This window comes from Cebus imitator, unplaced genomic scaffold (genome assembly GCF_001604975.1).
Source record: "Cebus imitator isolate Cc_AM_T3 unplaced genomic scaffold, Cebus_imitator-1.0 Scaffold68, whole genome shotgun sequence".
Classification (NCBI taxonomy): Eukaryota; Metazoa; Chordata; class Mammalia; order Primates; family Cebidae; genus Cebus; species Cebus imitator.
The window spans coordinates 8,748,411-8,759,167 of record NW_016107383.1 but is presented as its reverse complement, the minus strand read 5'-3'; positions in this window follow the sequence as shown (position 1 = coordinate 8,759,167).

Sequence of the window (10,757 nt, the reverse complement as noted above, 5' to 3'; positions counted from 1 at the left end):
TGCTCAATTCCATTGTTTTGAAATGTCCTCACCTATGAAGGCAGCATCCCTGCCTTTTCTGTACCCTGCTGCATCTTCAAACATTTAGAATTGTGTCTGGCTCTGGCATATAGTAGATGCTCAATAAATATTTGTTGGCTGAGTAAATTTCGTAGTTGTCTTCACTGAACTCTAAGTTCTATTTGTCAAGGACCATTTCTGTCTTATTTAATCTCCAAGGCTTAATATGGTACGAGGGCATGTCGTTTATGATAAATAAATATCTACTGAACCGAGCTGCTTCTGGGACATTCCTATTACTCCTTAGGAGCATCTCTGTGGCCTTGATGTTAGGAGCAGGGCTTTGGAGTTAGGCAGTACTAAGTACAAATACTGACTCAGCTACTTTTTCTCTGGGGATACTAAGGCATATACTTTCAGCTCCTTGACTGTTTCCTATGGGAAAGTCAGGGATAATAATACCTACTAACTTTCTTCAATGCATGGGGTTGTTGAAGAGTTAAATTGCAGCAGCATAATACTTAATAAATGATAATTATAATTGTTGTTGACATTATGTCTCGCTTGTATGTCTCAGGCAGATAGTCTTGCCCACACTACTTAGCCAGGTTTTAAGTGAAAAGGTGACCTGGTAGTGTGTCAAGGAAAGCTGGACAGTGCCTGACCTCTGTTTCTAGGCCGGTGACTCTCAGTCTGGAGTCCACAGGGTGATCTGGGTGCTTTGAGAATTACTCACAGCTTGTAAAAGATCCCAGTGAAAATCCCAATTGTCCTTGATGAAAATGCATTGTAGGGGGAGAAGGGGTGGGGGGAGGGGAGGTGCATGCTGATGGGCATGGATCAAAGCCACACAAGACTTCAAGAAAACAAAGAATCCATCATTACATAGTAAGTGCTGTCTTGTAGACAAAAGATTTCCGTGGCTGGGGGTTTTGAGGGGAAATAACAAAGGGGCCTAAACACTGTTATTTAATGACCCTCAGTCTTCACTTCTCCCTGAGGGCTAGAACACAGATAGAGTACTAAAGCCCAGTGGTTAAGTTTAGGAGCTCTTGGCTCACCTCCTGGAATGGAAGCCTGACTCTTTAGTGTACTGCCTTTGTCCTCATCTATAAAATGGAGATAATAGTAGTCATGTTGATTACGAGAGTTAAATGAAGCAATTCATATAAAGAGCTGAAAGCAACACCTGGCCCATCATAGCTGGTTCCTGCCATTTTTAAATCATCCTTGTTGCTTTTCCTTTTTCCCAGTCAACTTGCTGGCTTCCCGCTCACCACCTATCATGTTCTCCTGACTCAAGCTGGTTGTGGGGAGCAGATGTGGACCCAGCACTCGCCAGGGGCATGCCATGATGTTGTCAGGGGAGGATGACCTCAGCCCCAGCATGCTTCCTGATGACCACTGCTTTCTATTTATACAATGAGCCCTGGGCTTGCCTGGAGAATGCCAGCAATTGCATCCACATCGCCCGCAGCTTGTCTGTTACCTGGAGTTGGAAATCATCCTTTGCTGTTATCGTAAAGGGTCCCAGAATGGTATAATGCCAGAGCTGATGTCTAGATCACAAAAGCCTCTTAAATCTTACCGACAGCAGTTGTCATCATGTCCAATGTAGGAAACATTGGTCCCAGTGCTTGAATTCACTCCCTTTTTACTGTTATCTCTTGCTCAGTTTCTACAAAATCCTCTTAGCCACTTAGAAGTGGAACTACTGGAACTAAGCACATGCTGCAATATTTTTTAAAAAGTCTGTTTTATGAGCAAGCTAGTTGTAGAACGTGGAGCAGACACACCATTTAAGAGTAAGCAGTAGTAGGACGTGGAGCTGACACATCATACTAAGATTCATAATAACCACGAGAGTTGGGCAATGACAATGGCAGGGCAGGGTCTAGAGAAAAGTTAGTGGTGGAGAGTTCCTTTCTAGGGTTTGAGAATCAGCCAAATGCATTGTTACCCCAATAGCTTCTTCTTCATCCTACCTGTTCGTTCAATACTCTCAGTCCTGTGGGTTAAGCCTTTTTGAGGCAGGCAGCATCATATGGTAGAAAGAACCTGGGCTCCAAAATCAAACATATCTCAAGTGAGGTACCAGTTTGGCAATTTATAAGCTGTGTGACCAAGAAAAGTTACTTACCATTTCTGAGCCTCAGCATCTTCACCTGTAAAATGGGGCTAATACCTTCACCCAACTTGTAGGATAATTGTGAGGATTACATACACCTATCCATGAAAGTACACAATATGTATTAGCTGTTGTATTAATATGTTAGCTATTATTATTATTAACTTCAAGGCCATAGAACCCCAAATGACAAATGTTGACTGGACACAAAAGGATAAAAGCAATGGTCCGGGAGGGAGAAGGAGATGTGGCAAGGCAAGTAGAGTCCCAGCAGACTAGGGGTCGGTGTAAGGCCCCAGGATGCCAGGGCAAGGGGTGAGAAGGTGATGCAATACGCCAGGGGTAACCTTTGTCGATTTCCCAGTGTGGCCAGGGCCAGCTTGGTTAATGGTTAAGTGAGTGGTGCCTGAAATGGCTCGGAAGGTCTTCTTGTGTACTTGGAACTAAACATAGCTGGTGAAAAACATTCTCCCAATTAGCCGAGTATGGTGGTGAGCGTCTGTAGTCCCAGGTACTTGGGAGACTGAGGCTGGTGAATCACTTGAACCCAGGAGGCAGAGGTTGCAGTGAGCTGAGATCATGCCACTGCACTCCAGCCTGAGCAACAAGAGCAAAACTCCATCTCAAAAACAAACAAACAGACAGACAGACAGATAATCACCTTCTCCCAGAGAGGAGGCTCCTCAGGTGGTCTCTGCTGGAAGGGCTGTGTAGTGTGATCATGAGCTCCCCTTCCATTGTGGAGAAGCTCTGACATCGTTGCCATTGGTGCTGCTGCCATTGTCGCTACTGTCCTCTCCCATAGTAACCACTAGTGTATGAAGTACCAGGTACTGTGCTAAGACATGCATTGACCTGCAATTTCTCTTCCCAACGATACCATGAGAGACATATTATTATTTTACTAATAAGAAAACTGAGGCTTAATGAATTGAATTGCTTAAGGTCACACCATGACTAAGTGGTAGAACTGGGATTTGAACCAGGTCTTGGTGTAACTCCAAATCAGTCTTTACTCACTGCACTATAATGCACGTTACCGTCACTGTCACCTCCGTTACTGCCATCACCGCCCCCGCCGCCGCCATCACTAGCGCCACTACGATGATCATCCTTATCATAAATTTCACAAAAAGCAAAATCACACACTATATGTCATCTCTTTTAATATTCACAACATGATAAATATGATTACATCATCTCCATCTTGTCTGTGGATTAAGTGAGTTATTACATGCAAGTGATTAGAGCAGCAACTGGTACATACTAAGCTCTTAATGAGTCTTGTTTATTATTATTATTAACAACTTGATACTACCCAGTCCAGACCCACTGGTGAAGTCACTGGGGCCTTAACCTGGGCTGCTCCTCCCTGGGGCTCTACGGCAAGAGGAGTGTGATCCCTGAATGTCTCCCCACTGCCTGCCTGTAATGTGACCCACGTGGCCTCTGACTCCCGGGCTGCTGAAGAGGTGCACAGGAGTTGGTCCCAGTGACACTGCACCTGTAAGACTCATGTTTGGGATGAACAACCTCTCTGCCTGTGTAAGAAGCCTTTGCACAGAGGCTAAGAAGGCAGAACCCCATAAAGTCAAGCTGCCAGGTGCCACCTTGGGCAGGTTTTATGTTCCTGGCTTGTTCTTCTTTAGGCTGTTGTTATTGTACCTGGGGTGCCCAGTTCTGCTTCTGGGAGTGTGTGGCTCAGGCACCTGAGACTTCTCTTCTCCCATCAGTTTCTTTCTCCATTCCCCTCCCCTTTGGGTCATCCATAAGTTACTTACCCCATGGCTGCTCTTCTAGGAGTTTTATTTTTTACAAATAAGACTTGAGGCTTTTATTTCAGTGACGTTTCGCCTCACTTGTTCAGAGTCCAGATTTTTTGAAACTTGCTAGTTATCTGACTGGAAAAGCTGGGAAATTTTTGGTCTTGAGTACCGTGATGGTAACTTTCCCAATGCCACACAGCTGCAAAGGAAGCTTGTGTGGCAGTGGGGTGAGGGGGGTCTGGCTGGACTTAGATCCCTCTGTGAATACTTATCCATTCTGTGGGTGACCCTGCCCCAGAATTCACGGGGTACTTCCCGGTGGCTTTGATGGGCTGTGTGTCTCACTTTCCATAGACAGCAATTCTTCTCATATAAAGTAACGTGGAGGGAGCCCTGAGATTCCAACTCTGGGTTTTTCTGATTCCTGGGCATGCAGCCTCAAAGAACACGTTATAAAGACATACACGCAAAAGGTGGACATTAAAGCAACATATACGTATGTTGGAGGCAGAGATGGGTCAAGTGTTCATTGCCTGCATGCTATTGTACATGTGTGTGTGTGTGTGTGTGTGTGTGTGTGTGTGTATGTGTAACTCCAAGAAACCACATGTATGCCATGTTTTCAGTAGGCCAGAATTTTACAGCTGGACAGACCTAGAGTCTAGTTCTGCCCACCCCAATCCCCGCCCCGCCGCCATTAACTGTGTGGGAGACAGAATAAGGGTCATTGTAAATGTAGGCTCAGGAGTTTAGTTTTCCTGGGTTTGAATCCTGCCTGTATTGCTTATTATCAATGAAATCATAGCCAAATTTTTTCGCCTCTTTCAGCCTCAGTTTCCTCACCTGTAAAATGGGGATGATAATTATTCTGACCTATATGGCTGTTGTGATGATCCAGTGAGATAAATGTGTACCAAGTTTTTATCTCAGGGCCTGCAGTATAAACTTGCATGAATCATAGCTGCTAGTCTATGCACATCTTATTAGGCCACTAACTATTCATAGTCTCTTTCTTCTGTAGCTGTGTCTGAGGAGGGGGACTGAGAGGCCTCTGACCTGCTTAACTTCACCTTGTCACTCCGATGATTGGACCCGAAGATATCTCATTTGCCTGTCAGAGTCCTGTGAATGGAGGACAAAATTCTTGGCACTATTTGCCGAGCCTCTTAGTCAAGATGTCAGCCACGTTTCTGCTGCTTTTTCTTGCTTTCTTGGCTTCATAATTTCTGATCTAATAGCTTGGTCCGTTGACCTCAAATTTTGCTGTGAGAGTGTGTTTTGCAGGCTTTTCTTAGCTGTACCCTTTGCTGGAGATGTCCTCAGGCCAGGAAAATTCTTTATTCTCTTCTCTAATGCAAGGCAGATGGCATCCAACTGAAGGATGTGAGAAAGAGACTTCCTAGTTGGGTTTCTCTGGTTCTATTCTGTGTTCATTAGTTGCTGAGGACTTTGGCCATCCCTTGAGGGTCTCAGTTTAACTTATCATGCCTGAAAAGGTTTGTCTCTGTGTCCCCACCCAAATCTCACCCTGTAGCTCCCATAATTTCCATGTGTTGTGGGAGGGACCCCAGTGGGAGATGATGGAATCATGGGGGTGAGTCTTTCCTGTGCTATTCTTGTGATGGCAAATGGGTCTCATGAAATCTGATGGTTTTAAAAATGGCAGTCTCTCTGCACAAGCTCTCTTTGTCTGCTGCCATCCATGTAAGACGTAACTTGCTCTTCCTTGCCTTCCGACATGATTGTGAGGCTTCCCCAGCCACATGGAACTGTAAGTCCAATTAAACCTCTTTATTTCGTAAATTGCCCAGTCTCAGGGATGTCTTTATCAGCAGTGTGAAAATGGACAAATACAACACCTAATGTTCCTGCATCCACAGGTGAATTGGCACGGGTGGGGGTGAAGGATTTTGCACTAGATCCATAGGACCTGTAGGAGCTCTCTGAAGAAGGGGGTCAGCACAGGTGTGGATGGCAGGATTCCTCTCCTCCTCACTCAGACCTTCAAAGAAGAGAGGGAATGGTGGAAGCAACTGAGAGACTTCTTGCTCTCCTGGCGCTAGGGGTGGATGGAACACAGAGAAGATTCAGATGCCATTCTCTGCCCACCTTACCAATGGGACTGTGACTGTAGTCATCAGGTGGCTCTACTCAGCTCAGGTGACCCTGTCGCTTTCACTACCCTTGACTATCTCATCCCACAAGAGACAGCATAGCATGGTGGGATGACACAGGTTTGGCATCGGAGTGACTTGGACTTGCATCCTGGTCCCACCCCTTATTGTCCATGTAACATTGGGCAAATTACTTAACCTCTCTGGATCTCAGTTTTCTCATATGAAAAACGAGGATAATAATATACACTTTGTAAGTTCATGTGAGGATCGAAGTGAAATGACACATGAATGGTGTAGATACATACCATTCAATAAAAAAGTGGTTATTAAAGATACTTGATAAGATTATTTCAACTTGTGACACTAAAAATAAACTGAGTGGTTGAAAATGACAAGAGTGGTCACATAAAATAAGCTAAATGTGTTTATGGCTGCACTATGATGTGGACTTGGTGTTTGCTGCTAATTGTCTCCTTTCCTGAACATTGATGAAACTCATAGACAGGAGATGTCTTTGTTCTCTTTCCTCATCTCCTTTGCTGTCTTTAAGCTGGTTTTGGGGCATGCACTGATCCATTTCCACATGCTACATCTTTTCCTGCTGATTCATGCAGGAATGGTTTCTTTCTTGCATCAGAGCTAATAAAAGAGTTACAGAGAATTCTTGGCCTCTCTGTCTTGTAATTCCAAACTTCAAAGAACAGGGTCTTCCCCAACATCATGTCTATAGCAACAGTGATCTATGTTTCTATTAGCAACTGTACGGATCCAAGCAAATGCTGGCTGCACACAAATCTCCTTAGGTCTACAAAGTCCTGCTCCAGCACTCAGTGAATGCTGCTGGAGCTCTTTTTTCTTTTCAAAAAATAATCCCTTTGATAATTAAATAATCATAGATGCACAGGAGTTGCAAGGATAGTACAGAAAGGACATGTGTACCATTCACCCAATGATTACATTTCACATTCTTAGGGTACAACAACAAAACCGGAAAACTGACATAGGAACAATGTGTGTGCATTGTTCTATGTCATTGATCACATGTGTAGATTTGTGTAATCACTGCCACAATCTAGACATAGAATTATTCCATCACTGCAATGATCTCCCTCTTGCTACCTATCCCTTTAGGGTCACATTTACCCACTCTTTCTCCACCATTCCTAACTCTTGGCAACCACTCATCTACTTTCCAAACTGGGATACTTTAGGGAGTGGAAGAGAATGTCACCAGCCATCAATTATTATGCTTGGACAACAGGTGTAAACTGGAATGTTTGGTCTCCAAATCAAATGTTTTATTTCTGGGTGTGTGGTTGGGAATGGAGTGGGGAGTTACACTTTTAATGAAGTTCTCTAGCTTGGGGCAAAACCTTTTTCAAGAGCTGTCAGGGAGATGTTCCCCTTTGGGTGGAGGGAGCTTCCATTGTCCTGCTGCTAGTATGGGCCCCAGCAACTCATCATTCTATACTTACTCTTGCTTGCAAGAGAGTAGAGTAGCTTCCGCCTTCTGTGGAACTACCTGGAGTACAGGTTTAAGGATAATGCCTTGTTTTGCATCTACCTCAACCCACTGTGTTCTTCCCTGCCCTCCCATTCTACCATGAAATTGCAATCACTCAAGTTACCACTGATTCTTCATTGCTATACCCTGTCCTTGAAAGGTTGGAATTTTCCAGAATATTGGCTCAAGCTCCTCTCTCACCCTGCACTCTCTTGCTGTGTCATCTCACCACCCCATGCCTTTAATAATCACTTAGGGTGATGACATCCATGTTGGTTAATTTCTCAGATTAGTGTTTCTGCACTGACCTGGCTTACTGTGGGGCTTAGCATTTCCAGACTGCACAGTGGCATTTATTCTAGACTCTATACATTTGAGACTCTAGTTTAAAATTACTTTTCTTTCTTCTTTCATCTGATCTCCCCTGCCTTGCTCCAAGTGAAGTATGGATCCAGTCTATATTTTGTACATGTAAGAAGGTTAGCGCATCAATAATCATCTGTTGAATAATCGTACTGACTTATTTTAGCTTCATAGCATGATCAGGGAATACTTACTCTTTGATTTGCTTTTTGCATTTTGATTGATGCTATATACAAGCAGGTGCACTGTTTTTTTTTTTTTCTAATGATGTTCCCTTTCATTCTCAAAGTGAAACACATCAGTTCCCTTACATACTCTCTTTAGCTATTCTTTCCCCTTAGTTATTATTTATAATCTAAATATAACTATTGTTTAGGTGCAAGATTTTTTTTAATTGCAGTTTGTATGGAAGAACCTTATCAAGAAAAAGCAATTTGCATATTCTTTCCCTAAAAAGAAAAGAAAGAAAGAAAAAAAAATACTGTTCCTCTAACAACATCCCACAGTTCTTCTAAAATAAACCTTTCTTCTTAATTATTCCTGAATGGACATCTCAATCTGTTTCATGTGATTGTAAAACTGTTGACATTAAGAAAAAGAAAAACACAAGTAATAAGGAAAAATATTAAAAATCTTTCTTACATTTATAGAAGGCTTTGTAGTTAAATAAAATATGCTTTATTATGAGTTATTTAACAATTAAAATAAACTATTGGAGGAAGTGAGTAAAGTGTTATAATCCCCATTTTGTAGATGAGGAAGCTGAGGCTCAGAGAGATTAAGTATCTTTCACAAAGTTATGCATTTAGAAAATGGTTGAGTTCACTTATAGTTCAGGTTTTTTGGACTCTAACCCTAATGCTCCATGTTGTAGGATTCCTAATATTTGATGATATCAACAGCAATTTATGTGTTCAATATAGAGCTTTATCCAAGTTTTCAGTTTCCTGGCAGAAATAATAAGCTTCATTTCATCTGATGAAAGCTTTTGTTACTGTCTTCACAAGCTGCTGGTACTAATTTTAGATGAGTGATTTTTGAACATCCATTCACATAAATATTAAGTCCTACCATGCCCTTAGCCAGGATATATGGTAGGAGCTGTTTCTGGTTTTAGTGAACTCGGCTATGCTGTGGTTTGTTCTATACACAGTCAGGGCTTGAACACAGGGGCAATCGATGTCTCAGGTGTGGTATGGAGGATGATGTGATGATATCATGTTGATGAGGTGGTGGGGACAGAAAGGAGAAAGAGATCATTGTATCCCTGGAAAGGACTGGGGAAGACATCCTAGAGAAAGGGGTGTTTCAACTGAGGTCTTAGTTAGAAGTAATTCTTTCCCATGTGGTAGGGAGCATGGAGCAGGCATTCTAAGGAAAGGAGGTAGTATGAGCAAATGTATGAAGAAAAGACAGAGCATGGTGTGTTTTAGGAGATGCAGCCTGCTGTAGCTGGATGAAGGAAACTGTTTCAAGTGGGGAGAGGCTGATAAGTACGATTTGGCTGTGTCCCCATCCAAATCTCACCTTGAATTGTAGCTCTCATGATTCCCACATGTTGTGGGAGGGGCCCGGTGGGAGATAATTGAGTCATGGGGGCAGTATCCCCCAGACTGTTCTCATGGTAATGTGTAAGTCTCAAGATCTGATGGTTTTATAAGGGGAAGTTCTTTTCACTTGGCTCTCATTTTCTCCCTTGCCTGTGGCCATTTAAGTCCTGCCTTTCACCTTCCACCATGACTGTGAGGCCTCCTTAGTCACATGGAACTGTGAGTCTATTAAACCTCTTTTTCTTTATAAATTACTCAGTCTTAAATATGTCTTCATCAGCAGTGTGAAAATGGACTACTACACTGATTTTGGGAAGGAATGAAGGTAAGAATGTACAGGACCTAGTTGGTAAGAATGTACAGGATCATCCAGTCTGAAAGTCAGCCCAGCTCTCAGATTCTCCATCACAAAGGAGATTTATGCAGAATGTCTGGGCCAGTTGCTCTCAACCCTGGCTCCACATTAGAACTATCCCCAAGATTCTGATTCTATTGGTCTTAAGTGTGGCATGGGTCTTCTCATTAAAAAAAAAACAAAAACAACAACAACAAAAAAAACCCAGTTGATATAAATTAGCTGTTAAGGAAGAAAATTATTTTGTCCCTTGTTGAAACAGTAAGGAAGACTTTATTCAAGACTATTGTAATAGGGGAGAAAGGTACGGCTCAACTCTGAATACAGGAAGGACAAGTCGGGATTTATAGCAAGGAGCAGAGTGCAGGGCCAGTGGATGGAAAATTATTGAAAGGAGACATCAAAGATATGGCTAAAGGCAGGCCAAGGACTTAGACATCATAGGTCTGGGATGAAGAACTTGATCAGATATCAAGGGCAAGGGAATGATTTAGATAATTCTTTGCTAAGACTGGGCTGGGCAGGTCAAAGACAAAATTGGGGTTGGCCTGGGGGGCTAGGTCAAGGCTTGGTCAAAAAGAAGGCTCAGAGGAGCCTGTCTGAAGTTTGGTCAAGGAGAGAGTCTTTGTCAGTATACCTGTAGTTAAGACCCATGACTCTTGGCTGTGGCTCGGGCACAGAAACCAGCCACAAGTGGCATCAGTGCTCACCATGCTGTCTGATTCTCCACTGTGGTTCCAAAGCCTGTTGAGGAAACTAAGACTCAGAGAACGTAGGTAATTCTTCAACAGGTAGAGCTAGTGAGTGGCCCTGACTTCTAAGCTGACTGGTTTTCTTCAGTGGCTGAAGGCACTGTGAGGACAGCAGGACAGTTTAGGAGAAGATATAAGAAGGAAAAATATCATTCAGCCTTGAAGTCAGGGCCACTCACTATCTCTGCCTGTTGGTGAGTTATCTGAGTTCTGAGTCTCAGT